The 23,209-nt window shown below is 41.2% G+C and overlaps 1 pseudogene; it reads left to right on the top strand.

Moving 5' to 3' along the window:
* Positions 1–8,385: 8,385 nt before the first annotated feature.
* Positions 8,386–8,837, top strand: LOC100426611 (protein yippee-like 5 pseudogene; annotated as a pseudogene).
* Positions 8,838–23,209: the final 14,372 nt, after the last annotated feature.

The following is a 23,209-nucleotide window of genomic DNA, read 5'->3' as shown; positions in this document are numbered from 1 at the left end:
AATTTATCTGTAAATGTGTGTTTAATGAACACATTAAGCACAGCAGAAAGAAGGAACATGACTTTTCTCCCCCATACCGAAACAGAGGCTGTACCATACAGTTTCTTTCTATCTTAAGATGTAATTATTTTAGGCCAGGCACGGTGGATCACACCTGTAATCCCAGCACTTTGGGAGTCCGAGGCAGGTGGATCATGAAGTCAGGAGTTCGAGACCAGCCTGGCTAACATGGTGAAACCCTGTCTCTACTGAAGATACAAAAAATTAGCTGGGTGAGGTGGCACGTGCCTGTAATCTCAGCTACTTGGGAGGCTAAAGTAGGAGAATCACTTGAACCTGGGAGGCGGAGGTTGCAGTGAGCCAAGATCATGCCATTGTACTCCAGCCTGGGCAATAGGACGAGACTCTGTCTCAAAAAAAAAAAAAAAAATTGCTTTATGAACTGACCTAGCCATGTGAAGGGAGCAAAGAGCAAAAGCTATTCCAAAGTGAAACTCTGTTGTGTGTGCATGCGTTTTAGAGTTGAATAGAAAAAGTACTCCATCAATAATATAAATAAATAATGTTTCAATCTGTGAGACTGTTATCACATCACTGAAAATAACTCATAGGATTTTCATCCAATTTGAAGAATAAGTTTGGAGACAGGCAGCCTTTTCCCAGAGCAAGTGAAACTAAGGGCCAGCAAGAGACCTATGTGTCCACCAGCCAGGAAGATGTGCCTTGGACAGTGGTTTAACATATGAGCCTGCATAGACGGAGAAGGGACAGATGATCTGGATTGCAGGTATTTGTGTTCAAACTGCTCTTCACTTCAGCAGTTTTTATATGGTGTCCTCTCTATAGCGTAAGAACATCAGATATCTATCCACTTAACAGTGGTTAGTTTCCTGAGAAATGCTGGAGAGATCCATCTGCTTATGGATAAAAACTAAAATAACTATCATTTATTGAGTGCTTACTATGTGCCAGGCACTGTGCTTAGCACTTCATATGCATGATTTCATTTACACTTCACAATCCCACTATGAGGCAGATACTACTATTATCCTCATCATACAAATAACAAAACTGGAGCTTAGAGGGTTTGAGTTTCCCAAAGTTAGCAGGCAAAGGGGCAGTATTTAAAATCTAGGACTGCTTGACTCCATAGTTCCTCCCTAACCTGAAAGAACCTATCTATGCTGTTGAGTAGTTTTTATCATTTTTAAAAATGAGAGAAAGAGAGGATGGGAGGAAGGGAGAAAATCAAATTATTTGAAGGTACCTTGCATTTTTGTCTTGTTACAGACCATGTACAATCCAAGCCTGCCACACAAGTCGTTACCCTACATAAGAGTCCATGCCTGCTTGTCCAGAGTTTGGGAAAAGCCAGAGCACAGCCTAGAATAAATGCAATAATGTATCACATGTATTCTTTTCCCTCTTATTTACATTTCTTCTGACAGAGCCCTGTGCTGCTTGTAGGACAAAGATGAGCTCCAATTCTTAAGTCTCATTATGTGTAACTTAGTAAAAATGTGAAGTTAGAAGCAAAAAACCACATTATAAGTGCATAATGACTGCAACTCTTTAAAGACATGAATATTTGGTGGAAGGAGGAAGAGAAGGAAATAAGCAAAAATGAAAATGGTCCTATTAGAAAAATGGCATTATGAGTGATTTTTGCCGCAATTTTTCAAACTTTCTGTGATCCTGCATGATTAGTCCATTCACTGAGTTGGTTGTGTAGTGATTGCCTACTGTGTGTAATGCTCTGTATTCGGCAGTAGGGAAGCATCAGAGAACAATGCAATCCCTGCCTACTGGAAGCTCATCATCTAGTGGAGCTCATCATCTAGCAATTCAACAATAAGATCCATTAAAGTGTGACGAGTGCTATTGAAAAGGAAGTTCATTGTGCCATAGGAGCACATACCGTGGATAATTAGCCTACTGAAGGAAGGGGGAGAAGTCTTCCTGCATGAAGTACAAGAAAAATGATACCTGAAGGCCAGCTAGGGTGTGGGGAAGGTGAGGATCATCCTAAATTAAAGCAGCAGCACATTGGTATGAAAGCCTAGAGGCAAGAACTTGATGAGTTGCAAAGACTGAAGAAAGCACAGAGCACATTGTTAGGAAATGACAGGGGCAAGACTAGAGAGGCACAGAGAGCTGAAGCTGTTAGAGGCCAGGTGAGCGAAGGTGCTGAGCAGAGCTCTATCCCAAGGCAATGGGGAGCTGCAGAAGGGCTGTAAGGGCAGAGTGATCTGATCATTCTTGGATGAATGACTTGATCATTTTTGGATTGTAAAAGGGTATCAGCCCTTTGAGAAGAACAGAGAAGTTTTGATGTAGCTATCTTAGGAGAAAGGAGAAAGACCCAATTTGTGAACCAATGGTGGATTGGCCCATGTTTTCCAAACTCAGCTGGTTGCTGAAGGTCATCATCTAGCAATTCAACAATAAGGTCCATTAAAGTGTGATAAGTACTATTGAAACGGACACTGAAGGTCCAATTGAGTTTGGAAAACATGTTTAATTAAAGGTTCAACTGAACCATCTATTAGACAAGCTTGTCCAATCCGTGGCCCACGGCCACATGTCACCCAAGATGGCTTTGAATGCAACCCAACGCAAATTTGTAAACTTTCTTAAAACATTATGAGTTTTTTTGTAATTTTTTTTTAGCTTATTAGCTATCATTGGTGTTAGTATATTCTGTTTGTGGCCCAAGACAGTTCTTCTTCTTCCAATGTGGTCTAGGGAAACGAAAAGATTGGACAGCCCTGTGCTAGAATCCCAGTAAAGAACCAATATATATCAACCACTGCCTCCAAGAAGCTGGAGTTTGGAAATGTCTGAGTGAAAAGGGATCAATGTGTGGTCACTCTGATCAGAGCAATTGCTGGTTCTGAGGTGCTTTCAGATCTCTGTCCCACCTAAATCCACATCACCATCTCTTTTTTTTGTTTGTTTGTTTCTTTAAGTGAGAGAGATAGTGGGCTGAGCACGGTGGCTCATGCCTGCAATCCCAGTACTTTGGGAGGCCGAGGCGGGAAAATCGCTTGAGCCCAGGAGTTTGAGACCAGCCTGGGCACCTCTTCTCTACCAAAAAAAAAAAAAAAAAAAAAGCCAGGCATGGTGGTGCATGCCTGTAGTCCCAACTACTCAAGTGGCTGAAGTAGAAGGATCACTTGAACCCAAAAGGTCTAGGCTGCAGTGAGCCATGATTGCACCACTGCACTCCAGCTCAGGAGACAGAGCCAGACTCCATCTCAAAAGAGAGAGGGGCAGAGGGAAGGAGGGAGGGGAGAGGGAGAGGGAGAAACTGCCAAGGAGACTTAAAATCTGAGCCTGTGAAAGACTTGAGAGAGGTATCTCCTGGTTCCGGGCAGTAAGACATTGTGACTGCAGTTTTTTACCACCGGAGGACATTGCTGCTCTCAGTCTTGCCTTTCCAAAAGCCAATGACAAGAAAAGAGTTTTAGGGAACTGGCGATAAAGCATAGGTCCCTGCTCTCTAATTTACTTAGATGATGCCACAGAGGCCTATAGAAGGATGAGGATGAGAGAATGTGAAAGGAGAAAATATAGAGGAATAAATATGTCACTCTGTTTTCCAAACTCACAATGGCAGACAAAGGTTTAACAGACAAGAATTTATTAGCCTGCAAAATGTGACAGAGTATCTGAAATTGGCATTGTGCAGTGTCTTAGTTTGTGCAGCTCTAACAAATGCACCATAGACTAGGTGGCTTATAAACAGCAGAAACTTATTTCCTACAGTTCTGAAGGCTGAAAAGTCTGAGATCAGGGTGCCAGCATGGTCATGGTCAGGTTCTGGCAAGGGTTCTCTTCCAGGTTGCACACTTTCCATCTTTTCATTGTATCCTCTCCTGTTGGGAGGAGAGTAAGAGAGTCTGTGGGGTCTCTTTTATAAGGTACTAATCCCATTCATGAGGGCTCTACCCTCATGACCTAGTCACTTCCCAAAGACCCCTCCTCCTAATACCATAATATTGGGAATTAGGATTTCAACATATGAATTTTGGGGGACGTGAACATTCAGTCCATTGCATCAAGATGTGAGTCATCTATGTTATTCTCCATAGTACCCACATCATCTAGCACAGTGCTTAGTCCAGAGAAGATGCTCAAAATAATTGTATAATGAGTGATTGAATGGTGTCCCTAGGTGGGGGACAGATCTGCTCATCTCAGGGCACCTGCCTCCTTCTGCCCTATGCCTTACACTCATGGAAGGCTGCTTTTTTCCCCTCTAAATATCCATGGGGATTTGCATGTTGGAAAAAAAATCAGATTCTTGGCTGGAAGAGAATTTCTTAGCCTGGTGACATTAAAACCAATAAGAGAAGAATGTTGAGCCAAGGCAGAAGACAGTGGATTCAGTGTACAGACTCTGGGTCCAGTCAGGCTGGCAGGAAACCTGAGAACTTCAAGGTTCCAGGTCTGTCTGAAATGCCTGTTGCTATGGACTGAATTGTGTCCCACCACCAAATTCAGATGTAGGAGCTCTAACTCCAGTGCTCATTGTGATGGTATGGGAGGTAATTAAGTTTAGATGAGGTCACGAGGGTAGGTCTTCATGATGGGTTGGGATTAGTGCACTGGTAAGAAAAGGAAGAGACACCAGAGCTCATGCACTCTCTCCTCCCCACCCCAACCTCTCTCTCTCCATCATGGGAGGACACAGGAAGAAGGCAGCCATATGCAAGCAAGAAAGAGAGACCTCATCAGAACCTGATCATACTGAGACCCCAGTCTTGTACTTTCAGCCTCCAGAACTATGGGGAAAACATTTCTATTAAGCCATCCAGTATGTGATATTTTATTATGACAGCCAGAGCTGACTAATATACCCATAAATCAGCTGTTAAGGAGTTTGCCCAAGGGTCATTCTCACTTGTTCAAACTGGTTTTGGTGGTGAGCTGCTAATGTCATTCTGGTGGTGTGATGCCTGCTACCAGAAAGCTGCCATTAGAAATTCTCCCTGCATGAAAGTACAGCCCTTTCCAGCTGAATGAGCTTTGACAAACAAATTAGATGATTCATCCTATGCCTGAAGGCTGTTTGGCTTTGTTGGAATCCTTAGCATACCACTACTGAAGGATTTTTTAAAACATTATTTTGTTTTAAATAGAATCTATGTCAAGCATTAATTGTTATCTATGCATTGATGCTGGAAAAATTTATCATCTTCTCTGTCTGTAATGAATTTTTTTAAATTAACTTTATTTTTTATTTTAAACTAATGTTGAGCACTAAAATGGTAAGCCTTCCTCTGATCTTCTAAAATAGGAAAAAGAAAGTAAATGAATAACAGCCACATACTAAGTTTTTGAATTGCAAGTGAGCCAATAAATACTTAGATTTTGTAAGCATTATTGTACCCTAAGAATCATAGATAATGCATGGGATCTTCAGTAGATAACAGCCCCTGCTGCTTTTGAGGATAATACATGGGAAGAAGTTCGCACATTTATGGTTTAAATGTGCCCCCCGCAAAAACCATGCGTTGGTAACTTAATCTCCATTGCAACTGTGTTGAGAGGCGAGGTCTAGTGAGAGGTGATTAGGCCATGAGGGCTCCACCCTCATGAATTGATTAATACAAACCCATAAGATTGGGTTCATTCTACAGGGGTGAGTTTGGTCCCTGGTCCCCAGCCCCCTGTGCCCTTCCACTATGAGATGACTTAGCAAGAAGGCCCTTGCTAAATGCCAGCCTTTCCATCTTGGACTTCCTAGCCTCCAGAACCATAAGCCAGTACATTTCTAATCTTTATACATTATCTCAGTCTCAGGTATTCTTTTATGAAAGCACAAGACAGACTAAGGCAGGATGGTTTGCATATGTCAACTTGATTAACCTGGAAGTATATTTCCCAGAGTTCCCCTCCCTATATGGTTCTGGATTGGAGTTGTCAAAAAAGAAATGTGCATGAGATTTGAAAGACTAAAGCAGCATGATTACCTCTGAAAGTCATTGTGATTAGACATGATGACAGATGCAGAGGTGTTGGCAGGTTCCAGTTTGTCCTTGCTGCCATCTGCTCTACATTCTACCTATGTTCCAACTGTTGACCCCACTGATCAACAGTGGTCTGAGGGTCCAGGCCTATCACCATATGTTGGCAGTGGTGGCAGTTTCTCATGGGCTTCCCATGAGCTTGCCATCGCAGTTTCATTTCTGCAGTGGGACATGCATGACTGTTACTTACTCTTGCTCTGATCTTTCAACTCTCCAGTGGCACTTTCACTTTCTCGGCTTCTTCCATAATTATGTAAGGTCTAAATTTCATAATAAATCCCCTGTTTCATAACTGACAGTGGTTCTTCTTTCCTGTTGGAATCCCAAGATACCCTGTGGGAGGGAATTATTGTTAATTACTGGAGGATTCCTGCTTGGAGAAGCATTACAGTTTGGACTCAGAGATACTGGGTATCCACCTCAGTTCTCCCACAAGCTATCTAACCTCTCAAGCCCTATTTTTAAATTTTATTTTATTTTATTTTTGAGATAGGATTTGAAGTGCAGTGATGTGATCTCGGCTCACTGCAACCTCCACCTCCTGGGCTCAAGTGATCCTCCCACATCAGGCCTCCTGAGTAGCTGGGACTACAGGTGTATACCACCACCCCTAGCTAGGTTTTGTAATTTTTGTAGAGATGGGGGTTTCACCATGTTGGACAGCCTGGTCTTGGAACTCCTGGGCTCAAGCAATCTACCCACCTTGGCCTCAAAGTGCTAAGATTACAGGTGCGAGCCACTGCACCTGGCCCCCATTTTATTTTCTTATAACCAATAACATATATATATACACACACACACACATATACACACACATATATATATAAAATAACATATAAAATATATTAACATATAACAAATAGCCAATAACATGAGCTACCTTATATTAGAGAGTCTTTGTGAGGTTTAGATGACATGTTGCATGTAAAGCACTTAGTCTAGCAAATAGTAAATGCTCAGTAAATGTTAATTTTTTTTTCACTGACAATTTGTGCTCCAAAATTGTTAGTTACTATTAAAGGAGCTTAATGCCTGAAGGGGAACCAGGTACTAGAGCCTAAAATATATGAAGAAAAGCAAACCGTTGAGCATAGGTGTTTTAAGGTTTGGGGAGAGCTGAGGTTGGCAAGACAAGCAGGAATCAGCAATAGGTGGAGCACAACAGGGAGGCAAGATGGAGGAATAGTGCAGCTCAGGAGAGAAGCTGTAAACGTCAAGTACCCAAGCACCAGGGGAACAGAGACATAAAACTGCAGGTTCAGAATGGGCATCTCTCACTGTCTGCTGCGGGTCCCTCCTGCTAAGTCAAGCCAGGTCTCCCTGGATCACTGGCTGCTATGTAGGATTTAGCATAGGGGGATTTCTGGATCACTCTGCTGGCTCACAGCTCTTACTCTGCTTCAAGTATTGAAGATGTTTTTGGTGGCACTAAAAGAAATGCAGAATGGCCAGCACCCACTTGGTCCTCTCTCAGAGTGTCACAGCAGCCATAATGGGGGAAGGAGGAGTTATGTCATACAGAACCTCACACCTCAACCCTAGTAAAAAGAGCAGAGATTCAGGGTGAATGTGCATGTGTGTTGGGGGAGTGGTGAAGGGGACAGGTATAATGAGTGATAATAGCTAGGTAGACACCCTGTTCATAACCTCTACCTCTTCAAAGAGATCCAAGAAACTATGTTTGAGTTGGAATCATGCCTATGTTGGAGAAGAAAAAAGCCCACACTTCCTTCTTCCTGAACTAACTGCATTAGGATCATGTGCCACTAAGGCATCACCCATGGGCAATGAAAAGGCTTTAAACAAATGGAAAAAAATCTGGATATCACATGGAATGAGAAAACATGATTAGAGAGAAGTGTAGATGTGTGACTTTACAGAAGGCTCTGGACGTACCTAATAGCTATCTTTGGCTGTCTGAAATCCTTCATGGGAAGAAAGGTTGGAGATCAATGAATGGAAATTAAGAGAAGGTAGGTTTGTCTCAGTGTATCTCTGTCATTGAGGATTTCCAAGCAGAAGCCAGATGAAGAAGAGGAAGAGAGTGATGAGGAGGAGAAAAGGAAGAAGAAGAAAGAGGAGGAGGAAAAGGAAGAAAGAGGAAGGGGAGGAGGTCGGCATTCATTGAGCACTTCCTATGTACCAGGCATTGTTTTAAATAAGCTACATATATTATCTTATTAAAATCTTACAGTATCACAACCCAGCTTCAGGGGAAGCCCAGGCCAGCCTAGTTACGCCCACTGTGGGTTGTGTCCTACCTTTCACTTGCTGTTGGGAGGATTGGTGTGCTCTTGCAGCCCCTTTATTCTACTCACCTATGCAGGTTTTTAAAACTTCAGCTCTAAAAATGGACAGAATTTTCCTTGATCATATTGGCAGTACCCATCTGTTTTCTTGTGCAAACTGTGATATAATCCTGACCAATGGCTCAGAACTCAATTCGTCTCTACTAGGTGCACAGGCACCACTAGCAGGGCATTTCTTTGTCACAAAGTAGTTAACCTATAGTATGGTGAAGTTCAAGATCAGATCATGCTCACTGGCTCCCACATAGTTCAAGATGTGAGCTACAAAAACTGCAACAGCCAACTGGGATGGATCTGTGAGTTTGCCACTGAAGACAGCCAGCATTATAAGGAAGGCTGTGTGATCCTGAAATGTGCTCTAGTTTGAGAGAATGAGGGCTTTGAGGAACATGTACCATTCAATAACTCTTGGAAGAAAATGAGCTCAATCCATCTTTTCCCAGGGTTTCCTTCACTGAAAACAAAAATCTGCTTACACACACTGCCAGCTTAGCATCAAGAGTCAGGTTCATAAACTGTGGAACAAGAGGTTGTGAGAATCTAAGATGGAACCTTTCTTTTTAAAAAAAATTTTTTTTATTTTCCTTATAATGGCAGAGTGTGGAAAGAATATTATGTAGATGCCATTAATTTTTCCCTGTGTTTACATCTTAAGGCAGAAGAGTCTGTCTGCAACTATGCGATGGGCTGTGTAAAGAAAAAAATCTGGGCTATTAAAGTGGAAAAGTAGGTTTTATATAAAATTTGAAAGGAAATATGTCAAGAGCATGGGTTTTTAACTTGAGCTTCATTTTAAACTTCTTTTTTAAAAACCCAATTATTTTACCTGACTTGCTAGCTTCAGAGAAGAGATCCAAATCTGGGCCCAGCACTAAGGACTCAGTTTTAGAGTGACCTGTGCTGGCCAAGGTGCCATATTCTTGTTGGAGATGAACCATAGCATTTTCCTTGCCAGTCTTGACCCAAAGGTGCCACCATTCCAGTTATTTATCACCATATAATTGGTGTTGATTGCAAACTTTTTCTGAAATGGGGCAAAATTGCTTGGTTGTCTTTTTCTTCGTAACAAGCATAGTAATATAAATAAAGTAATAGTTGGGAAAAAATCTTACAATATCCTTATAAAGTATTGAGGCACAGAGAAGTTAAATAAACTGCCCATATTTACAGGATTTGGGATGATGGAGCTGAGACTTAAACCCAGGAAAGTCTGTTTCCAGATGCTATGCTCCAAACTACTACATTCTTTGATTTATAATGCAAGGAGATTCCTGTATCCAGCAGGAGTTCAGGTGTTATTATTTCTGAGCTTTCCTCCAACTCAGACCACTAAGCTCTTTCCAGGGCTAAGATGGTTGGTGTCCAGTACCATTCAACAGTTATGGAACACTGATCATTCACCAGGCTCTGGGGTGGGCGCTAGGGGCATTCAGATGAATAAGACAAGACAGTCCTGTAATAGACAAAGGTGCAGGGAACTTCCGTGGTCCACAAAGACAGAATCACAGTCTTTCCTCTGAGAGTTGGCAAGCTTGTAAAGAAGGCAGTATTTGCTTTTGAAACACCCTGCTCTCACCTTAGCTCCTTTTGTCACCACACTCTCCTTTCTAGTGTCAACCAGCAAACCCACAAACATCCCACTGTTGAGTGAGGGTTCCTGACCGTGTGTGGCACTAAGAAGGCTGAGCAGCAGAGTGAGCGTGTGTATAACGAGGCAAACTTGTTTTCGAGGTTCAGCTCAGCCACTGCTGGGTAGAATAAATCATGTGTTTAAGGTGAAGCAGCCAGAGATATTAGCCCCCCTCCCATACCTGCCAGTTATGACTCATTCTCCCCGCTTCACCTAAAGCTATCAGATCTGGACAGGAAAATAAAGAGGTATTGTGTAATCTGTGTAATCATTTTGAATTCTGTAAACATGGGCAGTACATTTAACTTCTCTGTGCCTCAGTACATTATGGGGCTGTTGTAAGATTTTTTTTCCCTACTATTACTTTATTTATATTACTATGTTTGTTACATGGAAAAGGACAACCAAGCAGTTCTGTCCCATTTTAGAAAAATATATAGGTACACACACACACACACACACACACACATATATATACACACACACACACACGTATGTATGATTGTCCTATAACTAAAGATATTTATTGAGCCCTTGCTATATGCCAGGCAATGGATATATAGGTAAAGTAGCATTCATGAGCTTTACCCGTCTTAATTCATTAAATCCTTATCACAGCCATGTTGGATCAGTGTCATGGCAGCTACATTTTACAGATGAGAAAATGAGACACAGAGAAATAAAGCAAATTGTTCAAAATCACAGGGCTAGTAAATAGGGAGTCAGTTTAGCACATAAACAATACTGCTTCTGTCACTAAAATAGAAAATTGAACTCTGAGAATTAATAAATTAACCTGAAAGCCACAGTAGGGCAGTGAGAGGGTCAGAATGCCACCTGATAAGTATGTTCACCATGTAGGGGCCTGTTTCTACCACTCCCGTATCTCCCAAGAGGACACAGAAAAGATCCTCGGCAATCCTTCCCCCAATAAACATGGTGTGGTGGCTTTGTGTAGTGATATACATTCCTCAATGTCTATGTATGCTCGTGTATATGTAGGTTGGTGCAAAAGCATTTGCAGTTTTGCCATTGAAAGTAATGGTAAAACTTCAATTACTTTTACACCAAACTAATACTTGCTTTTCAGGGTCCCAGCTGCATAAAGGCTAATCCCTCTGCTCATCCATTTTTAGAATGTCAGAGACTAATCACTGCCAAAGAAGTGATTCTTTGCATTCTTTGCCAAATGCAGAAAATATACAAAATGCATATTCTCTGCATTTTGCTCCAAGCATTGATCCATCAATTGCCTTTGCTCTTCACAGAAGTGAAATAGGACAGTGGAGATACAAACCGTGCCAAAAATCCCTGCCCCTAAGGGAAGAAAAGAGGAACATTGGATTGTCCCCTTCATAATCTGACAGGCGCTTGAGAAGAAAGAGCCCATATTTAAAATGGTTAATGCATTTTGACTTTAGAGCAATAACATTTTTCATAGAAAAAGAAGGGTAATATATTTGAAGAGTAAGAAGTCATACCATCAAATGAGAAAGTTCAAAGTATATCCATGAGACAGGAACTTAAATTCTGGACTGATTATACTTGTGTAATCTATAGGAGGTAATTAAACTCTGTGAATCTCAGCTTCCTCATCTATGAAATGAACCGAGTTTTATAGATGAGGAAAGTTTGTGTCGCACAGCATCACAATGCAGTAAATGCTAGTTTATGTTTCAGTAGTCAGAAAGAGTACTGGGCAAAAAATGCATATTTTCATATATTTCTCTCTCTCTCTCTCTCTTTTTTTTTTTTTTTTTTTTTGTTTTTGAGATGGAGTCTTGCTCTGTCGCTCAGGCTGGGGTGCAGTGGTGCGATCTCGGCTCACTGCAACCTCCACCTCTTGGGCTCAAGCGATTCTCCTGCCTCATCCTCCCTAGTAGCTTGAATTATAGATGCACACTACCACGCCCAGCTATTTTTTGTATTTTTGGTAGAGATGAGGTTTCACTGTGTTGGCCAGACTGGTCTCAAACTCCTGACCTCAGGTGATCCGCCTACCTCGGCCTCCCAAAGTGCTGAAGTGATTGCTTTAGTGTCTATCACCCAGAGACAGAATTAATGCAGTTTTAAGATTGCATGAAAAGATTCTCTGAAAGTCAACAAAGCCTCTGGCTTCATACCAAGCATCTCAACTCATGTTAAAAAGTTCAAGGAAGTAAATTTTGAAGTTGAAATTATAGAACTTTTAGAAAAGAACCTACATCCAAATTCCTGCCATTTGAGGATAGTCAAAAATTTGTTAGACTCAAAAAGCATAAAGCATAAAAAGTTAAAAATCGATACATTGGATTTCATCAAAATTAAAAATTTCTTCCCTTTGAAAGGCATCATTAAGAAAATGTAAGCCAAATACTGGGAGAAAATAGTCCCAATTCATATATTAGCAAAGGATTTGTATCCAAGACATATAAAGAACTCTTGCAACTAAATCATAAGACAATCCAGTTAAAATGGACAAAAGACTTGAGCAGACATTTCACAGGAAATATATGAAGGGCTCCTAAAAGACACTTGACATCATTAGATAGATACACCCAAATTAAAACCATTCTGAGATACAATATGTATTCATTGAATTACTAAAATTAAAAAGACAAACAAAATGTATTAGTTTCCTATTGCTGCCATAATAAATTACCACACACTTACAACAACACAAACGTATTGCCTTACTGTTCTTGAGGTGAGACATCTGAAATGGAGCTTATAGGGCTAAAATCAAGCTGTCTGCAGAGCTGCATTCCTTCTGGAAGCTTTAAGAGAAAACCTATTCTTTGACCTTTTTATTTTTTTAGTGGCCCCCTCATTCCTTAGCAGATGACTACATCACTCTGACCTGTTTTCATCCTCACATCTCCTCTAACTCTTCTGCCTCCACTTTCCATCTTTTAAGGACCTTTATGATTATTTTGGCTCATCTGGATAATCTCTTCATCTCAAGATCCTTAACCAGGCTGGGCATGGTGGCTCACACCTATAGTCCCAACAGTTTGGGAGGCTGAGGTGGGAGGATCACTTGAGCTCAGGAGTTCGAGAGTAGCCTGGGTAACACAGCAAGACCCTCTCTCTACAAAAAATAAAATAAAATAAATAGCCGGGCATGATAGTGCGTGCCTGTAGTCCCAGTGGGAGGATCGCTTGAGCCCGGAGGTTGAGGCTACAGTGAGCCATGATTGCACCACTGGACTCCAGCGTGGACAACACAGAAGAGTCCTCTCTCAAAAAAAAATCCTAACAAAATAAAAGATTCTTAATCACATCTACAAAGTCCCTTTTGCCATGTAAGGTAACATATTTACAGGTTTTGGGGATTAGAACATGGACATCCTTTGGGAGCTATTATTTTGTCTACTGCAAATATCAACTGTTGGTGAGGATGTTGTGATGGTTAATTTTATGGGTTAACTTGAGTGGGCTAAGGGATGCCAGATAGCTGGTATAACTTTTTCTGGTATGTCTGTGAGGATATTTCCAGAAGACATTAACATTTGACTTGGTAGAAAATAAAGAAAATCACCCTTCAATGTGGGCAGGCATTGTTCCATCCATTGAGGACTCAGATAGAACAACAACAACAACAAAAAACTGAGGGCAAATCCACACTCTCTGTTTAAACTGGGACACCCATCTTCACTATCTTTGGACAAGAGTACTCCTGTTAGACCTCCTAACTCACTACTGGCTTTCTTGGTTCTCCAGCTTGCAGACAACTTCTTGCCCTCTGTAATTGTGTAAGCCAATTCCCATAATAAATTCTATACATATATAGAATCTCCTATTGGTTCTGTTTCTTTGGAGACCTTTGATTAATACAGAGGTAGAATACCTGAACTCACACTGTTGGTGGGAACGTAAAATGGTACAGCTATTTTTAAAAGCTATTTGCCAATTTCTTGAAAGTTTCTTACCTAACCACCCAGCAATTTCACTGCTAGGTATTTACCCAAAAGAAAGGAAAACATATATCCACACAAAGACTTGCACACAATGCAACTTTATCATGTTCACAACCTGGAAACAACTAAAATGTCTATCTACAAGTGAACAGATTTTTTAAAGCTATAATATACAATATTATACTCAGTAATAAAAATGAACAAATTATGGGTATATGCAACAATATGAGTGAGCAAAACACCACCAAACACAGAAGAGTACATATTGTGATTCCGTTATATAAAATTCTAGAATAAGCAAAATTAACATGTAATGACAGAATCACTGAGGGCCCAAGTGGACTGTAGATAGGCAAGAAGAAATTCTTGGGGTGATGAAAATGTGCTAAATCTTGATTGCAGTAGTAGTTACATGAGTGTATTCATTTGTCAAAACTAATTGAACTCCACCCAACAAAGGAGTGCATTTTGTTATATATTAATTATACCTCCATAAAGTTCAATATTTTTCTATTCTGAGAAGGATATTACTTGCCCTCTCTGATGAGGCTAAATAGCTTCCAGGAATCTCTTCCTGTCTAGCAAGAAGTGCTTCAGTGGCCATTAGGCTCCATTTCCTCTTACTTTGCTCTCAATTGAGATTAAACAAAAAAACAACAAAACTCTATGGAACTTGTATCGCAAAGAGATATCTGCACTCCCATGTTTCTTGCAGCATTATTTACAATAGCTAAGGTGTGTAAGCAACCTAAGTGCCCACCAACAGATGAATGGATAAAGGACATGTAGTATATATACACAATGGAATACTATACAGCCTTGAAAAATGAAATCCTGTCATTTGCAACAACACGGATGAACCTAGGGGATGTTATGCTAAGTGAAGTAACAGGCACAGAAAGACTAATTTCACTCATATGTGGACTCTAAAAAATTTGAACTCACAGGCTGGGTGTGTTGACTCATGCCTGTAATCCCAGCACTTTGGGAGGCCGAGGCAGGTGGATCACTTGAGGTCAGGAGTTCGAGACCAGCCTGGCCAACATGGTGAAACCCCCCCATCTCTACTAAAAATGCAAAAAATTAGCCAGACGTGGTGGTGCATGCCTGTAATCCCAGTTACTCAGGAGGCTGAGATAGGAGAATCGCTTGAACCTGGGAAGCAGAGGTTGCAGTGAGCTGAGATTGCACTGAGAGTCCATCTCAAAAAATTTTGTTTTTGTTTTTGGAACTCATAGAAGAAGAGAGTAGAATCGTGGTTATCAGGGACTGGGAGGTTGGGGGCAGGAATGGTGAACTCTTGGCCAAATGGTACAAAGTTTCAGTTAGACAGGATGAATAACTTCTGGAGATCTCCTGTACAGTATGGTAATTGTAATTAATAATAGCATATTGACTATTTGCAAATTGCTAACAGAGTAGATTTCAATTGTTCTCACCACAAAAATTGATAAATGTGTGAGATGATTGCTATGTTAATTGTCTTTATTTAATAATTTCAGTATGTATACTTATATCAAAACATCATAATGTACACTGCAAGTAAATACAGTTTTGTCAATTATAGCTTCATAAAGCTAGGGGGAGTGGAGAATGGCTCCTCAACAATCTTCAAATGTTGTAAGGCTCTTAGTCAGGACCTAAGTCCCCTGAAAACCATTCCTCCAGGAGGCTTCCTCAAACCGTAATTTGCCCTGTGAGTATGCCCATTCTCCCTACTGTGAAGAGCCCTAAGTTGCTCACAATTGGAGAAATGACTGAGCCAAAACAAAGGGATGAGCTGCAATGTGATCACAAATTTGGAAGGAATCCTGATGGACTGTCTCATTTTGATTTGTTCTGCTTTCTCCAAGCTGGGTCTGTTTTACTCAAGCAATTGAAAAATGTCCATGAAATGCCGCGTGCTATGCCTTGAATTAATTATGACAGCAGCTCTCATTTATTCAGACCTTATTCTGTCCCAGGGGCCAGGCCAACTACTTTATGTGCATTGTATATAAATTAGTCTTCCTGGCAACCTCATGAGACAGCTACTATTACCACCTTCATTTTATGGATAATGGATTAAAAGTCAAAGTGGTTAAGTGCCTTCCTCTTTGTCAGTGGAGAACCAGGACTAGAATCCAGGGTTTTACAGCTGCAGAGCCCATTAAACCATTGTCGTATACTGTTGATCCTTGTTTTCACAGATTTCAACATGTTGGGAGGATGACATAGAAACCTGAAACTAAGCATACAGGGAAGTGGGCTCTAGCCTATTTGAAAAGGCTCTGGAGGGCTGGGCATGATGACTCACATCTATAATCCCAGCACTTTGGGAAGCCAAGGTGGGAGGACTGCTTGAGCCCAGGAGTTTGAGATCAGCTTGGGCAACATGGTGAGACTATGTCTCTACTAAAAATTAAAAAATTAGACCAGCATGCCTGTAATCCCAGCTACTATGGAGGCTGAGGCAAGAGGATCACTTGAGTCGGGAAGGTCAAGTCTGCAGTGAGTCTTGATCACACCACTGCACTCCTCCCTGGGTGACAGTGAGACTTTGTCTCAAAAAGAAAAAAAAGGAAAAGGCCAGGCACGGTGGCTCATGCCTGTAATCCCAGCACTTTGGGAGGCCAAGGCTGGCAGATCATGAGGTCAAGAGATCGAGACCATACTGGCCAACATGGTGAAACCCCATCTCTACTAAAAATACAAAAATTAGCTGGGTGTGGTGGTGTGCGCCTGTAATCCCAGCTACTCAGGAGGCTGAGGCAGGGGAATTGCTTAAACCTGGGAGGCAGAGGTTGCAGCAAGCCGAGATTGCCCCACTGCACTCCAGCCTGGTGACAGAGTTAGACTCCGACCAAAAAAAAAAAAAAAAAAAAAAAGGAAAGAAAGAAGAAAAGGCTCTGGAAAAACCCTTTTCTACTCTCCCCTCTCTAACCTGTGCTTTTTCCACCCAAGCATCCTAGGCTTTTGTAATTAGCAGAATGCTTCCAGACTGATGAGCTGCATGCCTCATCAAATTCCTGATTCCTGATATACAGAAGAGAGACATGAAGGAGATGCTTTTTAAAGAGTGCTTGAAGAAAGCAAGAATATGACATTCATTCACTTAATCATTCACTTATTTATTGGACATCTAGTTAACCATTCTGGAGCTATTACTAAGCCAAGTCATTGTGTTGGTGCTGAGGATATATTAAACAGACTTGGATCCTATTCTCAAAATGTCATGTTCTAATAATTATCACCTCCTATCACACCTTGCCTGTTGTTGGCCAAATTTCACCTCCCAATCGGAACTGTCATCGTAGCCTGACACAGCCAGCCCTGGCTCTGGGTTGACTCTCTGAGTACTGCTTCCCTGCTGGGAGTAGGATGGCTGAGGTGTGGGGTTCCTGTGGATCGGCCAAACAATCATTCAGGAAGGAAGGAACTGGTCTCCCCTTTCCTGTTCTGCCCTCCTTTCTCAGTGAACTATAAGGAAACGGTGAAATAGTGGTCTGGGACTAGCCACAGGAACCCTTAATAAATTGCTTCTACACATCCCTCTTGCTTTTTAATGGAAAGAAAAGGGGTGGAGTAAGTCTCCTGTACAATTTCAAAATTGAATTGAGTTCAGTTCTGTAAAATAAGTTCTAAGTTACATCATGATGGTATGGGAACATAGAGATCTGAGCCAAGGAGACATGAACAGACTGTTCCTAAAAATAAAAAATAAAAAAAAGTCTTGGTGCAAGAGCAAACATGAACAAAGGAGTGATTAGCTTCTCCAGATGCTGGGAGTTACATCTCCCTGAAAAGAAAGAAGTTCTGCAAAGCTGAGCCTTGGCCAGAGGCTCAGACTGACAGTGAGTCACTCGCACAGAGCCTGGCACATAGTAGGCACACTCTGCAAGTGGTTGCAGCTGTCTTGATAGTTACAGAGGACACACTATTCAGGATAGTACCTACTTTAGAGGGAGCATTTCTGAATTTATTTATTTTTTTTTATGTTTCTGTAGAGACTAAGTCTCGCTATGTTGCCCAGGTTGATCTTGAACTCCTGGCCTCAAGTGATCCTCCTTCCTCAGCCTCCCAAAGGGCTGGGACTACAGGTGTGAAACAACATGCCTAGCTTTGAATTTACTTGTGAATGAATAAACAAACCTGTCATGGGAGGCCTTACTCCATAGAAATGGAGCAGGGCTACATGATAATTTAAAAGATACCATATGGCTGTGTCTGCCAAAAAAAAAAAAAAAAGATGGTTTTACTAAAATTCAGAAATGCATTGAACTTTTACTGCATTCTGAGCACATGTTATGGTGAGGGCAACAGTGAGTAAGAAATAGTACCTATTTTCTAAAAGCTACAATTTAGCCTATGCATGTGTATGTATTTCATGTATATGGGTAAAACCTGGTGCCATTTGGAATTTAAATGGCCACCATGAAATGAGAAGCGTGAGCTAGTGGGAATCAGAGGCCTTAGATGGACTCGCTGGTTTATTCATCCAATTTGGAATTCATCCAAATTCATCACAATTTGTACTGAGGGGTGGCATAGGAAGGGTCAGTTATAAATGTAATAGGTATTATGAAATAACAACTGTAGAGGAATAAAATCTATCACTCCTTGGAGAATCTAGGAAGTCTTTTTGGAAGAAGTTAAATTGACCTGAACTTGAAGGAGAAGTTAGGGCAAACATTCAAAGAAAAGGGAATCCCCACACAAAAGTAGAAAGCTGCAGGAATGGAAAGAATATTTGGGAAAGGGCTGAAAGACCCTGTAGAAACAACAGTGAGCTGTTTGTCTTTACCCTGAAGCTGTGAATCCTCAGTGCTCTGGTAAGCAGAGCTACTGCAAGACCTTCATAAGCCCCAAGCATAGAAATTATTATGGTATATCTCTATATGCTATTTCAAAGTACTAAATTACAAAATAACGTTAAGTCCAATAAAGTTCTCATTTTGTCCATTAAGAATAGTTTAATCCTTTAAAAAAACCCAAATATCCAATTCTTTTTTAAAAATTTACTTCCGAATCTCTGGTTTGAGATATTATTTAGAATAGAAGAAGCTTTGCCTACAGCAAAAATGAGCTCTAAAAACTCAATGGTTTAACACTCATGAGTTTGGTCAAGGCAGCCCCTATGGGCAATTCTCCAACTGAATTCCACCTTTTCAAATTTATTTGTAAACTCAGAGATATGAGAGTTTGGTTTGCCATACACTTGCAAATATTCACTCTCCCTTTCATCCAACAAAACTTCCAGAGAGGCATGTGAAAGTGATTTTTAAAACCATATGGTGCACCCTTCAAACGGAAACATTATTATCAACAATAACAAAGTGGAAAAATGCATACACTTTTAAATAATGTTATCAAGATACTCCTCTGAGCACCTTTATTCATTGGACTTCAGATTGCACTTCCAACTCCACAACCTTCAACTAAGGAAATGCTCTGTCTTGGTTTCCAGGATGCAGGGCTGAGTAGACTCGGTCTATGTTCTGGATGAAAAAACCAGCGAGTCCATCTAAGGTCCCTGATTCCCACTAGCTCACCCTTTTCATTTCTTAGTGGCCATTTAAATTCCAAATGGCACCAGGTTTTACCCTTATACATATAATAAGGCCTTATATTCCAGTGACATTCTCAAATGAAGAAACGACATGCCTCATAAATTCAGAATATAATCCCAACTTCAGAAATGTTCAGCAGTAGTAGCGTTGTAGAATACCATTTTTCTGAACTACATCACTGTTACATGGACCCAAATGACTTTTCCACTGAATTCATTTGTTACTCAGAAAATATTTGAGCACATCATATGTTTCATACACTGAGAAGTGGATGAAAGTAACAGTTACCATATATGTACTGCTTACTATATTCTGTACATTTACATAAACTTACTCATTTAATTCTCATAATGGTCATATGAGAGAGCTACTATTATGAGTCCCATTTTACAAATGGATAGGATGACTTTCTTAGAAAACTAAGGTGCAGAGGCCATAAGTAACCTGATTATTCCATACCAGTGGTTCTCAACCCTGGGGTGATTTTTCCTGTCTTCCAGGGGACATTTGGCAATGTCAGGAGACATTTTTAATTCTCATGATAGGTGGTGCTGAGGGGCTATAAAGCCCAGGGATGCTGCTAAACATTCTATAGTACACAGAACAGCCCCTGCAACAAGGAATAATCCAGTCCAAAATGTCAGTGTTACTGCTATTGAGAAGCCTTGATCTATACCAATTAGCACATGACATCCTTCTGGCAACCGTTATTAGGCCAATGATGAATGTATGACTTAATTTGGCCCAATCAGAATAAAGGAGGGGCCTTTGGGCAGAGGTTACTTCCATTCATTCTTTCCTACTGGATATGAACAGGAAGTGTGTGGCCAGCTGATATCCAGTGGCTGCCATCTTGTTGAATGAACCCATGCTGAGGACAGCAGACTGGAAGGACAGAAATAACCTCTGTCCCTGATGACATTACTGAATAGCACTGAACTATATCTTTCCTGAAACCCAAGCCATCTCTGGACTTTAAGTATGTGGGACAATACATTTGTTTGCATTTTTCAAGCTGTGTGAGTGGGAGTTTTCTGTTTCAGGCAGCTGAAAGTGTCATAACCAACATATTTGGCTAATCACAGAGATTTCTTAGAAAATGCAGCAAAGGCTCTTCCGCATGATCAGATTCCTCTTCTGAAACTTATGCTTCTCCTTTCTGGCTGAACTTTGTCTTACGAGAAGATTAGGAGATAATGCTGTCACCTAGGTTCTCCTTCTGTCTGAAAGACGATACAAGGTTGAGACTTCCTGGCACCCGTCGACAAGCACTTAGAATACATGCCAGAGAAGGAGGGGAAGGCCAAAGGGGGTGCTGCCATCTATGTAGAAACATGGAGTAACAGACACATGGAAAAAACAGAGGGAAATGAATTGCTGAACTCTGTGGTAACGACATCTGTTTATGGGAATAGATGAAATGGAAAAAAGGAGCGGGATATATTTGCAGGAGATGAGCTTGGGAAGGAAGGCCATTCACAGGTGTCCCAGGTGACTTGGGACAATGTATTGAAGGAATTGGAAGAGATAATCTTTAAACATTGTTATAGCCTAGCATTTTATCATTTGAAACTAACAGAGATGCCAGCCTGAACTGTTTGGCACTCATACAGCATCCTACGGACTCTGATGGTGGCAGTGCCCATTATTTATTCTGGAAACCACAATCTTGTTACTGCCCAAGTACCTGTATGAGGTAGCATAGAGGGGCCCACCTCCTTTTAGATCATTAGGCACATCTTTAGAGAAGGGAGATAGAAAGTAGTTTGCCTTAGGAAGCCTGAGAATGCCTTAAAGGAAGTATGTGGAATGACTTTCTTAAACATCTATGGCACATTAGGGAATGTTCTGGAGCTGGCATAGACAGGGATCATTTTGTTTTGAATGTGAATTATTAGTTTGTGGTTTTTTTTTTTTCTTTTTCTTTTTTTTTCTTTTGGAGACAGGGTCTCACTCTCTTACCCAGGCTGGAGTGCAGTGGTGTGCTCGTGACTCACTGCAGCCACCACTTCCCTGACTCAAGCGACCCTCCCACCTCAGCCTCCTATAGCTGGGAATACAGATATATGCCACCATGCCCAGTTATTTATTTTTATTTTTTTGGTATAGACGAGGTCTTGGCATGCTGCTCAGGTTGGTCTCAAACTCCTGGCCTCAAGCAATCCTCCCTCCTTTGCCTCCCATAGCCCTGGGGTTACAGGCATAAACCACCACACCCAGACTTAGTTTGGTTTCTGCCCCCTGGAAAATATCATAATCGAACATAATCTGCCAAAAATAACGTGTATTTATGGCGCCTGGTACTTGTCTCTTCATTATATGTGCTTCCTCACATGATTTCAATGAATGTCAATTCCCATTCTGGGTTTGACTATGAATAGCCAGTAAGCACACATTTCCCAGGGGCCTAACTTCCTCCAGACCTCTCTGACATGCACAGAAAAAAAATCAATAGAGAAATCAGGCAAGATGTGCCAACATTCTATTTCCCAGATCCCTAGACAACACAGCAAGAAAGACAGAGTTAGAAGCATGGATAAGTGGGTGCAGAAGGCTCTGAAAAGTACAGGTGACACCACATCTGCATTCAAAGATTTCCTGACTTTAAATTATCTCTGAAAAACAAGCATAGTCTATGGACTCCTCTTTAATGAAATCTTTAGCAAGACCGCAGAGTTTCAAGTTTTTGCCTTTTCCCCGATTTCCCAAATTAGCTTTGATTTTATGATTTTGCAGTGATATCCAACAAGGGTGGATTTGGCTGATGGTCCATATTCAGTGTTCCTGCTGAAGTGCAGACACATGGTCCCAGGCTCTCCTGCTGAGCCTTGCCTGTAGACCCGTGGCTCACACACACTCGTTTCACAGTCCATTTCTGTGCTACCACATCAGGTTTTTTCCCTCTGAGACTGAAGAGAAATCGACCTACCCGATCAACTCTCTCCCTTGCATAGTCCTCTCTCACCTGTCGTTAGTCCTCTGGAGCAAGCAGTTTCGTCTTAACCCAGTGGTGAGAGCATCAGACACACTTCAGGAATTTTCAAACTGCAGATCTAGACCTATTAGCAAGTCCTAAAACAAATGTAATAGATTACAACCAGCAGTAATCCCAGCTACTCAGGAGGCTGAGGCAGGAATATTGCTTGAACCTGGGAGGCAGAGGTTGCAGTGACCTGAGATTGCGCCACGGCACTCCAGCCTGAGCGACAGAATGAGACTTCATCTCAAAAAAAAAAAAGAAAAGAAAAAAGAAAAAAAGTGAAAGAAAGTAGATCAGATCAGAACTGTGGAAAGGGGTGGCCTAAAATCTTAGAGTGGCCTTCATGTAATAGGGGCAAGTATTCTATCACAAAACTTCAATTGTTTATTCTGTTATATAAATGCATCAGTATGAATGCACACATTAAGTCATGATGTAAAATTCATTTCTTAATGTGGGTTGCAATCAAAATAATTTGAAAGCTACTGAAATATTTCATTGGAATATTGTTCCACTATCTCCAAATCTCTTTCCATTGGGAAGTGGCAAGTATGTTGTTTAAGCAACTGGAGAGAAATGCTTTTAGTCATCTACTACATAAACCTATGGACCCCGATATTTCTCTTAGGGAGTCTGTGCCACATGCTACCCAGAAAAATGCTTGGTAGTTCAGCCACCTTCCCTTCAGTTGGTTCCTTCTGCCTCCTTAGCGGAACCCTCAAGAGGAGCAGGCATTGGGACTGGAGAGCTAAATTGAAAGATTGGAGCAGATTCCACATCCCTCCAATGAAATCCACTGAAAAACAT

Source organism: Macaca mulatta, chromosome 1 (assembly GCF_049350105.2).
Source record: "Macaca mulatta isolate MMU2019108-1 chromosome 1, T2T-MMU8v2.0, whole genome shotgun sequence".
Lineage (NCBI taxonomy): Eukaryota > Metazoa > Chordata > Mammalia > Primates > Cercopithecidae > Macaca > Macaca mulatta.
The sequence above is the reverse complement of the archived record's forward strand: the minus strand, read 5'-3'. Positions and strand labels throughout refer to the sequence as shown.